At 33.0% G+C, this 20,045-nt stretch overlaps 1 protein-coding gene across 1 annotated transcript in view; it reads left to right on the top strand.

Annotated features, from left to right (window-relative positions):
* The window catches only part of NEGR1 (neuronal growth regulator 1), an 821,802-nt gene that overhangs the window by 315,152 nt on the left and 486,605 nt on the right, over window positions 1–20,045 (top strand). The gene's annotated exons all lie outside the window — the stretch shown is intronic.

The raw sequence follows: 20,045 nt of genomic DNA, 5'->3' as shown, positions 1-20,045 counted from the left end.
TATTTCTGATTTGTGTCAATAATCACTGTGTGAGATGATGTATTCAATTATTAATATATTCAAGTAGTAATTATTGAGCACTTGGAAGATATCAGACACTGTGCTAGGCTCTGTGACCTATACTGGTATCAAGGAAATCCTTATATTTAAGGAGTTGGTAATAAAGTTGACACATTGATGCTACCTTTAGTACTGAAATAAATCAGAAAAAAAAATGTCAGTTTGTTAGAGTATCATTTGGTTGCCCAAACTAATAAAAGTTTTCTCTGCCTTTTTAAAATATGTATTTACATACTTGAGATATACCTGGTTTACTGATAAACACAAATGAAAAGAAACTGAATTTATCCATTTTAATGCTCAATACATCTTCATTTTTAAAACAGAGCAAATGTTCTGTATAGACAATGTGGGAACATAGCCTCCACATAGAAGTATGATTGTTTATAAGCTCTTCCTTTCCTCAGCAACAGCATAGTTAACTGAAACAGGATGAAGGTTCTGTGAAAACTTGATTTCATGCTATCAACCACAAGTGGAACTGACAAAAAAGATATTTATCATGGTCACTGTCACCGTTGACCTATAACTGAAATTGGGATGTTTTAACAGCTATTACTCTAATAATTTCCAATGTTAAACTACTAGAGGGAAAACAAATACAAAAGTAGTACTAACAAGTAAGCATGCAAACAATTTGAAGGTTACACACAAAATAAGTGTATAAGTGAATAGATGCACTGTTTCTTTTTTGTTCTGCAAGGAGGCCTACTTCACCTTTGGTTGTTATGGCTGCCTTCAGGGAGTTTGCAATCTGTCATAGCAGTGGATCACAGAGCCTTGAGTTCATTACCATTTACACATGTAGAATAGGAAAGGGACAATATTAAAATTCAAACATTTATCCACTACCACATAAGAGAATTACTTTCTACATTATGCTGTCTGCTTTCCTGTTCTATTACTGAATGTGCCTTTGGGCCCACACATGATCTGACCATGGCCTACTGAAAAAAAATATGTATTTTCTGGACTCAGACAATTCAGTGCAACATGCTAAGACATAAAGGTTGCTTAGTGATATGGATAAATTAAATTGAAGGATAACTTAGAAAATTGTACTTTCATAGTAATCTGGAAAATATGGTAGAAAAAGCCAGGATTTGAGTTCAAATCCTAACTCTGCCTATATCTAGTTTGTTGCTTTGAACTATTAATTTCCTTGAGATGTATCTTACCCTTATGCAAAATTAATCAACGACACTAATTTTATAAATTACTTTTTTTTATATTTGATTAGTGTCTAGTATATCACTAAGTACATTTTCATAAAATAAATCATGGCAATGATGATGGTAATTTTTATGTGATCATTACTATGTATAGCTGACAGTTACAAGACTGCAATACTTTTTATGAGAATTAATTGTATTATTCACTTTGTATTTTTGGCAATGTGCTTATGTAAATTTTTGTTTTTAATGTCTTGATTTCTCCATTTTTCTTTTTGGAATTCAGAAAAGCATGATCATTGAAAATTATGATAATTATTCTAATACTTCCCTCATCCTTCATTTAATGTTCATGAATTCTGAGATTATTTCTGTGTGAATTATCTTGGTTAATGCTTAGGTCAGCAAGATTTTAGGCTTATACACAATTAACTTTAATATATTATCATTCAGTTTTTCAAAGCCTTCTGAAATAATGAACTGTAATGGACAGTCTAAAAAAAGTTAGAAAAGTTGATTTCATGATAATCAGTATACAGTAAATCTATTTATGGGAAAGCCCTGTTCCTTCAAAAGAGCAACTTCTCTCTTCTTTGGTTTGTCTTTGCTCTCCAAATATTAATATAACACAGATAGCTCATTATAAAGTATCCATTTTTATATTACCAAGAGACAGGGACATAGCATATGTTTATTAATATTTGGTGTTGAAATTACTCCTCGTCATGTATTAATTGAAAATGTAATGGTGACAGGTCTAAGCATTATTTTTTTCCAGGTCCTGAATGAATAGTAAATGGTGTCAGATGCTTTTCTGCATCCATACATTTAAAATTATCCAAATAAGTTAAAGTAGATGGAAATAAAGAATACACTAATCATATTGAGGACAGAAATATTGATTAGACTCTAAAGCAGCCTTAGTACAAAAATGTTGGTTGGCTGAAGACAGACTTTGAATAAAATGTTTTAAATAAAATTGTCAGCAATTAAATGATGATTGCCAACTCAACAATGATCCAACAGGGAATTTGTGATTTACAGTTTCTAAGACTGCAGGTCAAAAATGTGCAAGATCATCTAATTGGTCAGTTTCATCTCTAATTAAAGCCTGCTTTATATAAGTAGGCTAAAGGAAGCACACTTAGACATGTTAAAATGCAATGAGATCAAAAAGGAGGAAGATTGGGAAGGCTATTAAATGTTTCAATTTTATATGAAAATACTTATTGTAAAAAGACTAAGATTGAGTACTGATGAGAGTATAGTTTTCTGTTGATCCTCCTTCTCTTCCATAAAACTTCTTAAAAGGCTTACATCCTTGCAGCCTCATCACTCAACTGAAACTGCTCTCAGTAATGTCACTGGGAAATAATCTTCTAGTTAATGTTTTCAGTTTTCCTCTGACTTTTCTGTAATGCTAGACGCTGAAGAGCACTCCTTTTTGTTAAATCTTCTGTTGCCTCTCATGTTAAAATACCTTTTTTTCCTACTACAGTAGTACCCCTTATCCACAGTTTTGTTTTGTGTACTTTCAGTTATACACAGTCAACCACAGTCTGAAAACCGGTGAGTATAGTGCAAAGAGATACTTTGAGGGAGAAAGAGATCACATTCACATAACTTTTATTACAGTATATGATTGTAATTATTCTATTTTGTTATTGGTTATTGTTGTTAATCTCTTACTGTATCTAATTTATCAATTAAATTTCGTCACAGGTACGTATGTGTAGGAAAAAGCATAGTGTCTATAGGGTTTGATACTGCCTGCTAGGCATCCAGGCATACACTAGGGGTCTTCAATGTATCCCCTGTGAATTAGAAGGGATTACTGTATTTTAAACACCAAAATATGATAAACCTCCAACTTTCTGTTTTTGAAACTTCTCTCTATTCATAATGTCTCATGCATGAGCATGCTTGCATATATAGTGAATAATTCCCAAATATATCTCTTTCCTAATGACTGCATTTATAATTTCTTTTTGACCATTTTCTGGTGACACCACCTAGATCTCAAATGCAATATGTTAAAAGGAAATAATTTTCTCTGCCCTTAAATCAAGTCCTCTTTCTAATTTCCCTAAATTTAAGCAGTACTTGTGTTTTTCCAGCTGTCTAAGTTCAACCAATTAGAAAGAGTGCCATCTGCTCACTCTTGTTTTGTACTAGGCCCCTCATCTTTTAGGACTAACAATCCCACCTTGACCAAGACTCTACCATCTAACTTCTTTGATTTTTGTTGTTGTTGTTGTTGGTGGTGGTGGTGGTGACAAGCCTCTCTAGATTGTCAAGATTTCAGCTAAGATGATTGTACTAGTTTCTAACTGCGTATTTTGCCTGTTTTAAGAATTCTCACTTCAATACAGACTGCACAAAGTGGACTTATGCTTTCCCCCTTTTATCTTCTCTTTGGGCCTTTTACCTATCTACATTATACTACCTATAACTGTATGTTCTTATGATCTGTTAACTCATATGTCTCATTTTTCTGTATTTTCTTGGGATTTCTGGAGCCATGTATTTCTAACACAGTATTTTTAACCAAAAGGGCAATACTGAAAACCAGTAGAAGTTCAATAACTACTTGATGAAAATTATACAGAGAAAGAATGAATGGATAAATGAATGAAGAGAATATATTGAACACTGCTTCTCCTATTTTAGAAAAGATATTGATAGCTCTGTAGCCTCCTTTTTTTCAGGTACATAAAACGGATAATAAAATATACTTTGGAGAACTATTATAAGAATTTTAATCTCATAGTATATGTGAAATCACTTAATTTTCTGTCCAGTTCATAAAATATGTTCAAAAAAGCCTTCATCCATAATTATTTTTAAGAATATCACTTATTTACTCTAAAATATCTTCATTACCTACTGAAATTATTCAAAATCTACAGCTTGGCATCTAAAATCATCTATCATTCAACTCCAGGTGAATTTTAGCACTTTAATCCGTACTTCTCTCATGCCCTCCTGTTCAATCAAATCAGATTGCATGCCATTCCACAATCTTACTCCCTATTTTATATCTCTTTATATGTGCTTCTCTTGGTCTCTCCTGCTGAGAACTGTTATGTTGACAGCTCTTATTCATCCTCTTTTCTAACGGTCCAAATGATTCCTTTCTATAAAGAGCCATCTCACGTTCCTATTTCTCCAGGTAATTTTCCTAATTCTAATGCTGTGAGTATGAACTCTTCTTTCTTCTTATAAACCAGTGTGTCTCTTATGGTATAGGCATATCTTGGAGATATTGCAGGATTGGTTCCAAGCCACTGCAATAAAGTGAATAATATGTCAACAAAATAGGTCACATGAATTTTTTAGTTTCCCAGTAAATGAAAGTTATGTTTGTATTATGTGGTAGTCTACTAAGTGTATAATAGCAATAAAAATGCTTTATTGGTAAAAAAAAAATGCAAGCAATCATCTGAGCCTTCAGTGAGTCCTAATCTTTCTGCTAGTGAAGGGTCTTGCATCCATGTTGATGATGGCAGTTGACTGATCTGGGTGGTGGCTGCTGAAGGTAAATGTGACTGTGCCAATTTCTTAAAATAAAACAACAATGAAGTTTGGCTCATCAGTTAACTCTTCCTTTAAGAAATATCTCTCTATAGCATGGAAGACTGTTTGATAGCATTATACTCACAGTAAAAGTAGAACTCCTTTCAAAATTGGAGTCAGTCCTCTCAAACCCTGCCTGCCACCGCTTTATCAACTATGTTTATGCAATATTCTAAGTCCTTGCTTGTCATTTCAGTAATGTTCACAGCATCTTCACTAGGAGTAGAATACCTCTGAAGAAACCACTGTCTTTGCTCATCCATAAGAAGCAACTTCTCATCCATTCAAGTTTTGTCTTGAGGTTGCAGCCTTTTAGTCACATCTTCAAGCTCTACTTCTAATTCCAGTTATCATGCTATTTCTACCACAGCTGCAGTTTACTTTCCCCATGGAAGTTCTTGAGCTCCTCAAAGTTATTCATGAGGGTTGGAATCAACTTCCAAATTCCTGATAGTGTTCATATGTGTATCTCTTCCCATGGATCACAAATATTGTTAATGGCTTCTAGAATGGTGAATGCTTTCCAGAAGGTTTTCAATTTACTTTGCCCAGATCCATCAGAGGAATCATTATCTATGGCAGCTACAGCCTAAGTAAATGTATTTATTACATAATTAGACTTGAAAGTTAAAATTCCTTGTTGATCCATGGCCTCAGAATGGGTGTTGTGTTACCAGGCATTAAAACAACACTAATCATCTAGTACACCTCCAGCAGAGCTCTTGGGTGGCCAAGTGCATTATCAATAGCAGTAATATTTTGAAAGGATTATTTTTTTCCCCTGAATAGTAGGTCTCAAGAATGGGCTTAAAATATTCAGTAAGGCATTATATAAACTGATGTGCTCTTATCTAGGCCTTGTTGTTACCTTTATAGAGCACTGCCAGGAAATGGTAAATGAGCACTGACTTCAACTTAAAGTGATCAGCTACATTAGCTTCTAACAAAAAAGTCAGCTTGTCCTTTAAAGCTTTAAAGACAAGCATTGACTTCTCTTTTCTAGCTATCGATGTTTTAGATGGCATCTTCTTCCAGTATAAGGAGCTTTCATCAACACTGAAATACTAATGTTTAATGTAGCCTGTGTCATCAATTATCTTAGCTAGATCTTCTGGATAATGTGCTGTGGCTTCTCCATCAGGTCTTCTGCTTCCCCTTGCACATTTTTCTTATGGAGATGGCTTCTTTCCCTAAATCTCATGAACCAACCTCTTCTATCTTTAAAATTTTCTTCTGCAGCTTCCTCATTTATCTCAGTGTTCATAGAACTGAAGTGAGTTAGGGCCTTCCTCTGGATTAGGTTTTGGATTAAGAGACTGTTACAGCTTGTTTGGTCTATGCAGACCACTAAAACTTTCTCAGTATTAGCAATAAGACTATTTCCCTTTCTTATCATCTGTGTGTTCACTGGAATAGCACTTCAACTTTCCTTCAGGAACTTTTCCTTTGCATCCACAGCTTGGCTAACTGTTTGGTTCAAGAGGCATAACTTTCGGCCTACCTGGGCTTTTGACCTGACCTGCCAGCCTCACGAAACATAATTATTTCTGGCTTTGAATTTAAAGTGAGAGATGTGCAACTCTTTCTTCACTTGAACACTTAGAGGTCATTGTACTATTTTTAATTGGCCTAATTTTAATATCTTTGTGTTTTGGGGAATGGGGAGGCCCAAAGAAAGGGAGAGGGATAGAGGCAATGCCGGTCAGTGGAGCAGTCAGAACACACACAACATTTATTACATTTGTCGTCTTATATGACCTCTGTTTGGGGCACCCCAAAATAATTACAATAGTAACATCAGTGATCACTGATCACATATCCCCATAACAAATATGATAATATGAAAAAGTTTGAAATACTGCAAGAATTACTGAAATATGACACAGAGACAGGAAGTGAGCATATGCTATTGGAAAAATGGTGCCGATAGACCCGCAAGCCTTAAATTTGTAAAAAAAAAAAAAACAAAAAAACACAGTATCTGCAAAGTGCAATAAAATGTGGTGTGTCTGTACTTCTACCATGTTTACCATGGTGATAATGGTATAAATATTTTACTTATCCTTCCTTCTAGATTGTAAACCTATTAAAAGTAAGAAACTATTTTTATATCTTTTAATTTTCTAGTATACTTCATAGTCAGAACTCAAGGAGAAAATTTGTTAAAGGAATTGAAATGGGAATTAACTTATATCCTATCTCAAAATAACAACATTGAATTCATTTTGAAGTATTGTTATGTTTCTCTAAGATTAAACAGGTATATCTCGGATTCACCTCATTCTCTCTGTTTAAATACGAAAGTGGAATTTAATTAGTGATGATATTTATGATTTGCCTACTATAGTTGCCTGCCCATTAATTGCTGATTGGGATGATCAACTCATTTCACAAGGGTCATTGAGCATCTGTTAGATAATGATGACTTTTAGCCATCACTAAAGATGAAAGACAAATATTTCTCATTATATGTAAGGCAATTTGGTGTTTGCCAAAATCAAAAGTATACTTTGCTAAAAATAACAGTTTTCTTTAATGATTGGACCAGTGTATATGTAGAAAACCTTAATCTATTCATTTACTTATAAATCAATAAAATGCTACGTTAAAATCTATTAGTTGTCAATAAAGTCCTATATTTATTTTATAACCCATCTTTTTTCTGTTGTACTAAGTCCATGAAAAAATAAGGTAGGGTTTTAAAAAATTATACACTGTTGATTTGAAATCCTGAAAACATACATATGATAAATTAATGATTTAGAAAAGATGAAAAGAAAAATGCCATAGCTTCTTTCAAAGGCTTATAATTAGAGAGACCAATTAGAGAGGGAGAGAGATGCATGTATATAGATAGTATAACATCCATGAAGTCCTTTTGAATCAGAATCAAGTCTTGAATTAAGGAGCTTAGGAGACAAGCAAAGCCGGAAACAATAGATCTGTGTGTTCAGTATTGATTGCTAAGACAATTGTGAAATATTGGTAACAGAATAAAAGCTGAGGAAAGTGTGACTGTATGCCTAACATGGTTTTTACAAGGCAGCTTGTGCTTAACTAACTTGCTGGGCTGCTTGAAAATAATGCACTGTGAAAGATAAGAAAAGTGGATGTAGTACATTTCGATTTTCATAAAAGATTTTGACAGCTTCACGTGAGAGATTAATGGCTAAGGTAGAGAATTGTAGAGAACACAGTAAGAGTTTCTTACATAGGAAATCAGTTCAGGAATAAAACAGTATTTGAGGATGTAAGTATTTTAAATAAAAAAGAATTTCAAATTTAGTAACCCTTACAATTTTTAGAAGACAGTACATTTTAGATTTATAATTTTAAAAAAGCACTCAATTTTAGTTCTCCCTATCCTTCTCTAATTTATAATCACCATACATTTATTATGTTTAATCATGTTCTATATCTGTTATGCTAAGTACAAATTATACTAAAATTGATTACTAGTGTGTTCAGCCAGAAAATACAGGTAAATGTAAGGACAGTGAATGACAAATTCATGTTTTGCTAGAACTCTGACTCACATAAACAGTGTTAATATTTCACCAAGACCATGTTTACAGATCACCAGATAAAAATGTAAAAATACTATCCTTACAATATAAGAATAAAGTTTAAACTATCATATTGTTTGAATCAAATTAAAACCAAATAAGTAAGGTTTACCCAGGTTTAAAAAAAGCATGTGTTAACTTATCTAGGAAGTTTTCTTTATACTTCCTCCTCTCCCACTCTTTATCTGTTTAACCTAGCCTCTGACTTTTTCTCACATGATACAGAAATTTAGGAAAGAAAATATCACCAAATGACATATTCTACTTTTGAACCAAAATGGGAATCCTGAGATTCCTGTATGCATTTAAATTTAAGATAAAATATCTGAAGTACAACAGAATATGTATCAATGCTGTCTTTTGTACTAAACCTGCCCTGAACTATTCCCAGCCATTTTTGTTTCTAACAGAATGTGTCATCTTCTCTTTTATGCACTATTCACCCAGTACTTTATTTGGAATTCTCAGAGTATACAAAAAAATATTTTTTAAAGTACCAACTATGTGACAGATACCACACTGCACACTGAGCATCACAAAGAATAAGTCAATCAGGGTCTTTTACAGCTTAGTAGAGGAGATAAATGACTAAATGAGTGGTTTTACAGTGTAGGGTAATAAAGCAATATGGCTAATCTGCTGGGGCAATGTAGGCATTAGGAAGGGTCCATTAAATCTGTCTGGGGGCATGGAATGGAAATGTCAGGGTGAGCTTCCCAAAGAAATTACATCTAAGGTTAGGTGCTTAGATCTTGTCACATGGGACATTTCAGTCAATCTTCACAAAATAGCCATTTCAAGTACATACTCCTAACCCCATTTTAAAGAAGTAGATGTGAAGACTGAGAAAAATTTAGTCTCCAGATTCCTCAGGCTAGTAAGTGGCAGGGAGGGTTATGATTCGATTCTATACTAACCTGAATGCAAGTGTACCTTGGAGAAGCCACATCGACATTTCCTTCAGATTCCAGGTCACCTGAAACATTATAGTGAGGGTTTTCTTCTTTCCTCTTAAGGTTTACTTTTTAGAGTGACTAAAAGGAAGTAATGACTAATATCAAAATCCTGACCTTGAGAGATGATTAGGCATGGGGATAGGAAAATAGACAGCTATCTAGTAAAGAGAGGTCCAGCCAGAAATTCATGGCTGAAATTTCAGCTTTTTCTAAATCACAGTGGAATTTTACATCCCTTGGAGGCACTTGCTTTCCTGAGCCAGCCAGGCACTGAGATATGACAGGTCCAGCTGTCCACTAGACGCTGCTGCTGGATGGATCCTCTAGCAAGAGAAGCATGGATATTTAGGGAAATTCTGGTACTTTCTGTAGGAAAAAGCACAGATGAAATTAATTTAAATTTATGTTGGCTATATATTTAAAGTTTCCTATCCTTTAAAATACTTGTAATTATAAATATGTAGTTTTACTTCTTGTCCATTTTGCACCAATTGTCCCCTCTCTTTCTCTCTGTCTCTGTCTCTTTCTCTCTCTCTCATACATAAATACATACACACATACTCACATACCCCTGTTGAAGCACACATATCTCTTGAAGCAACACATATTCAACAATAACCAAAGAGTCATTCATAGAAAAAAGATAAGTATTTTTTTAATTTCTCAAAATGAAAAGAAACCTGAGACTACCAACACATATATTTAAAAATAAATATTTAAAATATACGTATATTGGATTAAAACATTCAAATGTACCTGAATATTGAGTAAATACAAAGGATATTCAAAATCATGGAATGCAGCAAAATTAATAGGGTACTATTATTAATTTCAAGAGGCAAGATACACATTTTAATTGACATATCTGTGGACAATTATAACATACTACTCCCAGTTTTGTTTTGTTTTTAAAAGACTTCAAGCAACTGTAAATATAGACCTAACACAGAATGAAGTGAAAAGACTTTTTAAGCAGCTGTCCTTCAAAAGTCCATGTTCTTCATAAAGATTGTCTTGGGATAATACCTTCAATCTGTAAACTAATACTGCAACAATTCTCACATGTATTACATGTTTTCCCTACCCCTAAGTAGACAGGAAGTGAAGATTAAAAGGAGGAAAAATTAGAGGCAAATATGCTGATAGCTGAATAGTAGAAAAGATACAAAACAACATTCTGTCAATCAAATGTACTTAGGGACATGGTAACTTTCCAAAAATTATGCAGGAACAAATAATTTTAAGAAATGTTGTAATTTTAAATTTTTATATATGCTTTTTCCTAAAAGTGACTTCCCTGAGAGTAGGTAGAGTAGGTCTGTGGTAGAGTTAGCTCTAGTTTTTACCCTCTGCTCTTACAATATCACCTTTCACAAAACCTTTTAAACATGAATCATATCACAGGGTATGACTCAAAGTGCAATACATCCATTCAGGTAATGAAATAAAGAGACTATTTAATATATTGATGTTGATGTTAAGACAACAAGCATCTAGAGGTTGGTGATTCTTTTGTAATACAGGCAGTTGCCAATTTGTGTTCAACGCATCAATGTCATGGCTTCCATCCATAAAAACAAAATCTAGGAGGAATTAATTCCAAATCCTGATTCATTTAAACAAAGAGTTCGCTCATTTGAGGCAGAAAGTTTGTCCATGTATCTAGATAAAAACCACTTCATTAACACATTCATTAACTATGTAAATTTAAATCTATAATATTTATTAAAATGTGTGATACATATGATTTGATCAATTGTATACTATTAATAATTATAAAAATAACTTCATTTAGAATACTTTTCACTTAGATTTGTATGGTCACAAAACTTATTTAAATGCAAATTTATATATTTAATTATATGGCAGAAAGATAAAGTTTTAATAAATGGCTTTAAATAATAAAAAATTAGATAAGGGTCAAATTATGTGGCAGAAATGGAATAATAATTGAGGAGAAAAAAACAATGTAGCATTTCTTTATAGTAGAGTTTGCTCATCATTTTTTAAATGGCTGTTAGTGGACTTCAAATCACTCTTATTTAGATTTCTTTAGACACTTTTAAAAGTGAGAATTAGTTTTATTTTTAAAGTGGCAATATATAGTAATAAGAAATTATAGGGTTTGCAAAGACCTAGGGTTATGATAAAAATTTTAGGTGACAATTTAAAAAAGTTCAAAGGTGTACATAGTTCACAAAATTGTTTTATGGACTATAAAAGCAAAAAGAAAAGTTTACTTCATATAAATAGGCTTTACTTCATATAAATAGGCTTGGGAAGATCATTGTGCTCTTGCAGTCTCTACACAGAGATTCATAAGGATGTCCTAGATTTATGAGGAGAGTTAACTCACAAAATCTTGCAATAATTACAAAGTATTTATATTTATAATTCATTTTATAACTATATAAACCTACCTGCTATGAATAGCCTAATTGATTGCATACCAAAATAGAAGTTACTTAGGACGGGTTGTATTATCTCCATTTTGCAAATAATAAAGCTTTTATAGAAGTTTAATTACTTGCCCAAAACATTTACTAGTAAACCAGGTAGTTGATTTCTGAAAATAAGTTTTGAGCCCCAATATAACTTTGTTCTTTTAATATAAGACCAAGCCTCTCTTTTTCTACCTATTTTGCTTATAAAATGGGGAGATATTTTTAAAAATCACTTTTATGGAAGTTCAAGGAGGGTAGATAGGCGAAGTCTTTTAAGGCATGACATTGAGTTATCTGTAAAAATAATTATATGAACCAGCCCTGTGTTCTGACAATATAGATAAGTAAAATTTTGCTGTGTCAAGCCATACTCTAGGAGTGCCTCTTTTTTTCTCTTCTTCTAATTATATTTTATAACACAATGGTTTTTGGTGGTGGTGGTGGTGATGGTGGTAGTGTTGTTTTTAAACAATACCGTTAACCAAAGAAAGGTAGGGTTATGACAGTTAATCGTAATTACATACTTACCATGTACCTGGCTCCATCCTAAACACACTAAACAAACTAACTAATTTAGTCCTCATAACAATTTTGTCAGATCAGTACTTTTACTAAATCCATATTGCAGGTGAGAAAACTAAAGTAAACTAACTTGTCCCAGGTTCCATGACTAGTACACAAGAAGATGACATTTGAACCCCAATAAAATATAATCACTGCATTATGCAGTTTGTCAAGGAAAAATAATAATGAAAAAAATAAGATGTAGCAAAAATTTTCAAATTTGAGATTATTTTAAACTTTTAACATCTTTTGAGAAAATGTAACCAGTGTAAATTTGTTTGCAGGAGCCAGTTGAAAAAAAAAAATCCTACATTAATTTTTTCTCTGGGGTACACTCCCTAATTTATATTTTAAGGAATAGCTCATAGTGATTTATGGTTTAGTCAATTTTCTCAAGAGAAGGCAGATAAATATGGGTTAATGGCTGCTTTCGTTAATGATTGCAAGGCTAGCTTTAATTAGTTGTGCTATGTGGCCATTCTTTATTCATAAAACAAAATTTGTGCTCAGAATAGTTTTTATTAGGAAAAATAGTACAGAATGAAAACTTCAGCAGTGACCAGCAGAATTTGAAAGATCAACAAGAGCAGAGGGAAAGAGAGAAAAAATTCATTTTATTTGTTAAATGTCTGTATTCAGTGATACTGTAAAGTCACATATTCTTAATTAGTTTGACAAAACAGATGAGTCCACACAACCTGTGTATCCTTGTTATACTTTTTATTATATCATGTATATTTATATGTAAATAGAATACTTTTAATCACTGAAAAAGATGGTTGATGAAAGGGAACTGAGTTTCTGACATGTTTTTTAGTAGAGAATCCCTTGTTCTTTGTTTCCTTGTTTGGGGAATGAGGTATAGAGGATGGACTAGAAAGCCTTCCTGGAAGCCCAGAGCTTTATCTCAATCACTTCTCTGGACCTGATTTCATTTCCTCTCTGATACTGCTATTTTGAACACCTCCTGAATGCATTTTGGATGTAGTGTTCATTCCCTTTATAGCTCTTGAGGTGAAAGTCCAACTTCTCCAGGAAGCAGCTGCCAGGGAGACAGCATTGCAGACAGAACTTTCCCCACAGCGGTTCAGAGCACCTGCCAGTTAACAAAAATCTTGAAGCCCTTCCAGATCCGAATATCGCACATTCAAGTCCATGTGAGAGAAAGCAAGCTGGTTTAGTTAAATTCAAAAATTAAAAAAGTAGAAATGGCAAAGAGTTTCTAACTTGATTCATGTTCAAAGCCACTGGAACAAAGCTAGCCCTAAACTTGTGACAATTCTTCCTTTTTAGGAGCTTTACATTCTCTGCTTCTTTCACCAATTCTGCATTCACACATGCACTATTCTTAGAGTTGGGATAATAAGAGCTACATAGCTCTCAGAATGTTTTTGTGAGAGTTAAAAGAGATCATATATTAAAAGTATTGTCCATGCCTCTTAAACTATAGTGATCGTTCTGCAAACACAATTTATTATTATTATCACGACAAGATTATGATAATTAGACTTTAGTAATAGGCCAAAAATAGAGATATTTGCCATTTAGACTTTCCTGGTTTCTTTTATTATAATGAGCAGGATCTCTTTCTCTGTACCCATTCCTATTTTACTTAACAAATGCTGATTTGTATGTTGAATTATAAATAAACAATGTATTGAAGTACCCTATATAGATAAATCATTTGATATTGCCACTTCTAAACACAGGCATATATTTTTCTAAGGAAGCTTGACTTAAATGATTAAATGGAAAGAATAATATAAAGAAATTTGTGGTGTAGAAAAGTATGGTTTAATTATGAGTTAAAATGAGTGATTTTAGTGTTTGGTAATGTGATGAATCCATAAACAAATCTGACTGATTTCCCAGGCATTGAGAAGGTTGGACTTATATATATATTTTAATTACAGACTGAAAGAATTTAAATTATGCATTAAAATAAGACTGAAAGTTATGAATATATTCTATCACTTGATTACATGAAAATTTCCAGCTTGTGGAAAGCATTAGATATAGTTCTATAATACAAGAAAAAGCAAAACAGGAAAAAGTTACAAATCTTTATATTTTTCGATTTTTCCTTTAATTTACAATATTAAAAATATTTAAGATGTTTGAGAATTTAGTCTTATAATTATATGGTAGCTAATAGCTTCAAGCCTTTTATTTAAGTTATTTTAAAAATAGAGTTATTATCTCAAAAAAGGACTAGAATGAAGTATATAGAAATAGAATTATTTCTCTCACAAAATAAGAAATCAATGTTTTGGGCTTTTTTTACTTCTACAAAAGAAGCAAAATATGCCCAATATGGCATAATTATCATTCTAAAAATAAATATATATATGTTTCATTAATATTCCTTGTACTTGGGTCTGGAGGCTTAATGCAATTATGTCATAATAAAGTTATTCCCATGCATTACAAATGTTAATAAGCAAGGCATCTGTAAGACACTTTACCTTTCTCTACCTCACCGTCTTCATTGTGAAATGGGCATAATGATGGTATTTATAGTTCATACTTTAAAAGCTGTTGTGAGGATTGAATAAGGAAAGCATGTAATGTGCTGAGAAAAGCATTTACACAGCAGTATTGTATGCACAGCAGTATTGAACTGTCATCTGCAGAAGTGCATTTCTCACTTAGATATTGCTTGAAACATATTTTAAAATATAATTATTATTACTAATAAGGGTACTTCGTTAAATAATTGAAGCTCATTGGATAAATTGCTGATTTTATAGATTTTCCACCACCCTTGACAAAGTCTCCTACTCCCACACACCTGCCAAAATAGAAAGATCATATGAATAATTTTGGTTTCACAGTAGTTGTAAGAGAGAACTTAAAATAATAACCCAATCACAACATTATGTAAAATGAGATTGTTTAGGCAATATTTATATTATGTAACAATACAATTTATATATACATGCATATTATCTAGGGAATAACTGTCATTAAAGATATTAAGAAGAGAGTGCATTAAAAACAAAGGCAGGTAGAAGAGGGGGTGGAATTTATTCTGTTCCATTTAATCTCTGCTTTACTTCATTTACTTCGTTTTGGCCTGGAAGTCAGGCTGTCAGAACTCTCTTTGTTAGAAGAATTATCATGGAGATTATATAGGGTTCTGAATTTGTATGTGCTTTTGAAAGTTTTCCTTCTGTCAAATTTAGGACTTTGTGTTACAATGAAGAGATAGCTGTGAAGGTAGCTGGCCAATCCCTTCATAGGAATCTTATTTTCACATGGTTTAGCTTTGAATCCAAGGGAAAATCTACTTCTTTTCTTCTTTTATTAATTAGTGCCTTTAATAGGAACTTTCATTAATCAACATGTCTTTAGAAAATCAGGTCTCTTCCCTTAGAGCTGAATAAATCCTGCTGTGTGGAATACTGGTAATGGGGCTAGGACTCATGTTTTCTTGGAATGTATTACAGGGAATTTGATATATGAATGGAAAAAAAAATCATTCCTCAGCAACCACAGGCTTTTTTCTTAACAGCGGTTAAAACAAAACAAAAACAAAACCCCAAAGACAAATAACCCAAATATGCTAATTTCTACTACACTCTTTAATGTCTACCTTTCAGATTTAATCACCACAGGAGATAGAATCACAGGCAGAGTCTGGTATAATTATTCTATCATCAGTTTGATCAACTAGCAGCTCATCACATGGGACTTCATACCACCAAAATAGGGACCTGCCCAATGTGTAGTAACATAATTTATAAGGGAGCTCCTTAAAAGAATTTAGAAGCTGCAACACAGTTCTTATCAGAAAAGCATTGACTGTCTTGAGCTTGGGTTTATATAATTAACAACTATGAAACAAAATGAACTATTCAAGCTATTTTCTACACATTTCTCAATAGCCAGATGTTTAGAACTATCTATACAAAACATCCAGATGATTGAAAATTTAAGTATTTGTCATGATATTTGGTATGGTGTTAACACAGCTTATGCTTGAGGAGTGTATTTTTGCACCTGCTTTATTCATCTTCCTAAAAAATAGGTAGTCTAGCAGATTTTTAAATGGAAAAAAAATCACTCTCAAGAAAAGTGATGCCATACTCAATTAAAGGATATATTTATTATTGAACACTTTTATACAGATCATTTCATTGTCTATACTTCAAAGAGATCCTAAGATCACTAGCTACTAAAATGTTCCGTTTTGAATTCCAGAGAAGGAAACAGATCTGAATTTGTGACCAGAGAATTGTTACTCCACCCTCCCCCCATTAATGATCTGATCACCATAACTTTACCAACCTTTTCATTCTAAACGGGGAGAACTCTTCAATTTGCTGCTGTCTGACTAAAAAATGTATAGTATAATCTGCCACTGTGGTTAAGAATGCAGGCCTACTGGCTTTGTTCAAGGCACAACCTGACAGTACCTTTGTTTCTTCATCTATAAAATGAAGATAATGATAGCATCTGGCTCGTAGGGTTATGTGAGAATTAAATAAGATAATAAATGTAAACTGCCTAATAAACCACCTAGCCCATACTAAGCAGGATGTCTAATGGATTAAAAGGATGTCTGAAGGATAGAGCCAAATGTTGTCGTTATTTCTTTTTTCAGGTAGTTATGTGCATGAATGCTTTGCTTGATCCACCACCTGCACCATGCCCACCTCTGCTCTTCAGTTGCCACTTTACTCTATTCACTCAATCCTGAGCTCAATTCTTTACCTACTGTCTCAGATTGCTTAGCAGATCCTCTATATCATACAGAAGTTATTATTCATAGTTATATGTTATCATAGTTTACATGGGTGTGACACTTCTTTTCCCAACTAGGTTGCACTTTGGGAATTTTGATATCCCTTACCATATTATTCCTTTTTTCCAGAAGTATCTTAGTTTTTGCTTTCCTTGATCTTCTCAAGGAACATTTATATTCATTGTCCATTATGTGTAGGCCCTTAGAATGTACACAAGTGACCAAATGGAATTCTTGGATCTTACTTCTAGTGGAGACAGACACGTGCGTGTGTGTGTGTGTGTGTGTGTGTGTGTGGCCTATTTCATATATTTTATATAGTCATCTCATACTTAAACTACATATTTTCTATAAGTACATGATTTTATAAAATAGAAAGCCATGCTTAGCTCTGCTATTCCCAATTTTTAAAATTCCATACATGGTATTTGGGATATTTAGATTCTAACTCAGTAGTGAAGCTTAAGAATAATCCTACAGAAATCCAATGAAGGGATAAAAAAGTGACTTTTTTTTCGTGAGTCAAGGATATGCCTAATGTATATCTTGAAAAACTTTGAGTTGGGAACAATGACAATTATGAAATATAATTATCTAAGCCAAGGAGTCATAAAGGATTCCTTTTTACATTTTTCCCCACAGTGAAGATGTTAAATTCTATTCATTATGCTAAGACTGCTGGTTAATCTCTGCAGTCTTCCTAACACCCTCCTCTCCACCTCCCAAATAAAGGTAAAGCTTCTGCTGCCTCTAGGGAAAGGGAAATGTCTGGCAGAGTGTTCTAAATCAGACTTTCATGGTAAAATAGCCACTAATAATTAATTTTCTGCTTCCTTTAGAATAGGACAGGTTAAGCATTTGGTCACATTCAGTAAATAAGAAATTACTTGCAGTAATTTCTGCAACATTCTAATCATTTTCCCATTTCTGAAACCTATTTTAAAAGTCTTTGATCTGCATTATGGTGGAAAGGACATTGAATGTGGAAAGAGAAGACTTGATTATGAATTCAACTTTGCCACCCACTAACATTGTAGCTAGGGCAAGTCATTTAACCTAAACATCTCTATTTATTTTCTAGTGATGAAGGACATAGCAATTCATACCCCACAGAGTTGTTATGAGCACCCAATAGGAAAAAAATAGGAAAGCCACAAATGCAGAGGTCACACAATAAACACTTGATGAACCCAGATACTAAATGACACGCTGGAATTATCACAGTTCCAGCAGTGGTATTTTAGAGTTCTATCCTATACCGCACAAATGTGATCTTGTGAAATGGGAAATATGTTCCCCCTATCTTCTTTCTGCATATTTTTAAGAATGACAATACATTATAATTGTTTAATTACATCATTAAAGTTTTTTTTAATTTTTCTTCATTGACCATTATACATATGGAAAAGCTTTTCAATTACCAATGACCTTTATGACTTCTACTGGTTTGGATTCTGTAGATGGTGAAGCTGACTGCAAATTAGATTCTGCAGTGTACCTTGTTCCTTACTTTTTCACCCACTGATTAGTTTCATACAGTTGACAGCAGCCTACCCTGTTGCTTTCAGCTTGCAATTTTGTAGCAATCTGAAACACTGCATTCAATCCCCTAAGGTGTTCTGTGGAAATGCTGTCAAACGATTTCAATGTATGTGTGTTTTCATTCTGTAGCTGTGCTTTGTACTCATTTAAGAAAACCAGTCTTTAATTTGTAACAGAACGTTTTTTGAGATGAAACAGAATTCCAGGCCTCAGCAAAATCACTGGCATATGACCACAGCCTTCTGTTCTAAATCTCGATGTGCCTGAATTCTATTAGATACAAAACAGTATTTTTGAATATTGTTATAGAATATGACTTTGAATATATGGCTTCAAATTTGGCCTTAAAATCTACTAATTGTCATTATGCTTGCCATCATAATCTGGCTCCAGTTTATTCTTCCAGTTTCCAGTCTCATCCCTCTTGCCCTATGTCCTATACTTATTTGTACTTCCTTGAAACACCTAGCTCTCTCACTTTTACCTGGTGTTGCCCACATATAGCACCTCTGTGTAGAATGCCATGTCTTCCACTCCCTACCTCTTCATCTCAGGCATTTCCTATTCCAGAAAGCATTTCTTTACACCTGAACACCCTTTTTGAATCAAGTACCTTTCTTTTGTCTCTCTGTAGAGTGTGCTCTGTTATTTCTGGATTGTAATAACTGATTTGCTTGGCTGTCTTCTTCACTAGAGTAAAACTTTTAGAGAGCAAGTCAGTACCTATTTCAGTCTATAAGTAGGTGCCTCATAAATGTTTGCTGGATAAATGAATGCTTCCAAAAAAACTATTTGTCATTTGATTGAAAAGGCAGCAAAAATTTGCTACTAAAAGTATTATATTAGCTTTGCTACATTTAATTATGACAGCAATCAGTAAACACAGTTTATAGTTTTATCAGTAAAATACAGTTAATAATTTCAGTGTACAGGCTTACCTCTCTGGAAATGCAAGTTATTTTTTTAAATAAATACTTATATGATTCTAGTCTTTGCTTTCTGAATTTGATACATTATATTCAGAATTAGATTAGGTCAAACGTCTAACTTATAGACCTTTTCTACTTAAAATTTCAAATGAAGAAATATTAGGAAATTGTTATTTGAACTAGTAGAACTATATTCAGATTTTTCACTCACACAGAATGAAAAACAATTTCAATTGGTTTTGAATTGAAACACACACATATATACACACACATACATACACATATACACACAGTCTTTAAAAAAAAACAAGACTGTATACAAGTATTGTTTAACATTTTCATTGGGAATGGAAGATGTATCAGTATATTCATGTTTCCTGAGTTTATGGCTAATGTTTGCATTTGGTGCTGTACTATTACTAAGCAAAAGGAAATAACACTTAAAACAAAAATAATGTCTCTCATTTTCATTTTTATTAATAGTCTTTT

This window comes from Microcebus murinus, chromosome 2 (assembly GCF_040939455.1).
Source record: "Microcebus murinus isolate Inina chromosome 2, M.murinus_Inina_mat1.0, whole genome shotgun sequence".
In the NCBI taxonomy this organism is placed as follows: Eukaryota; Metazoa; Chordata; class Mammalia; order Primates; family Cheirogaleidae; genus Microcebus; species Microcebus murinus.
This window is presented reverse-complemented; position numbering and strand designations above follow the sequence as displayed.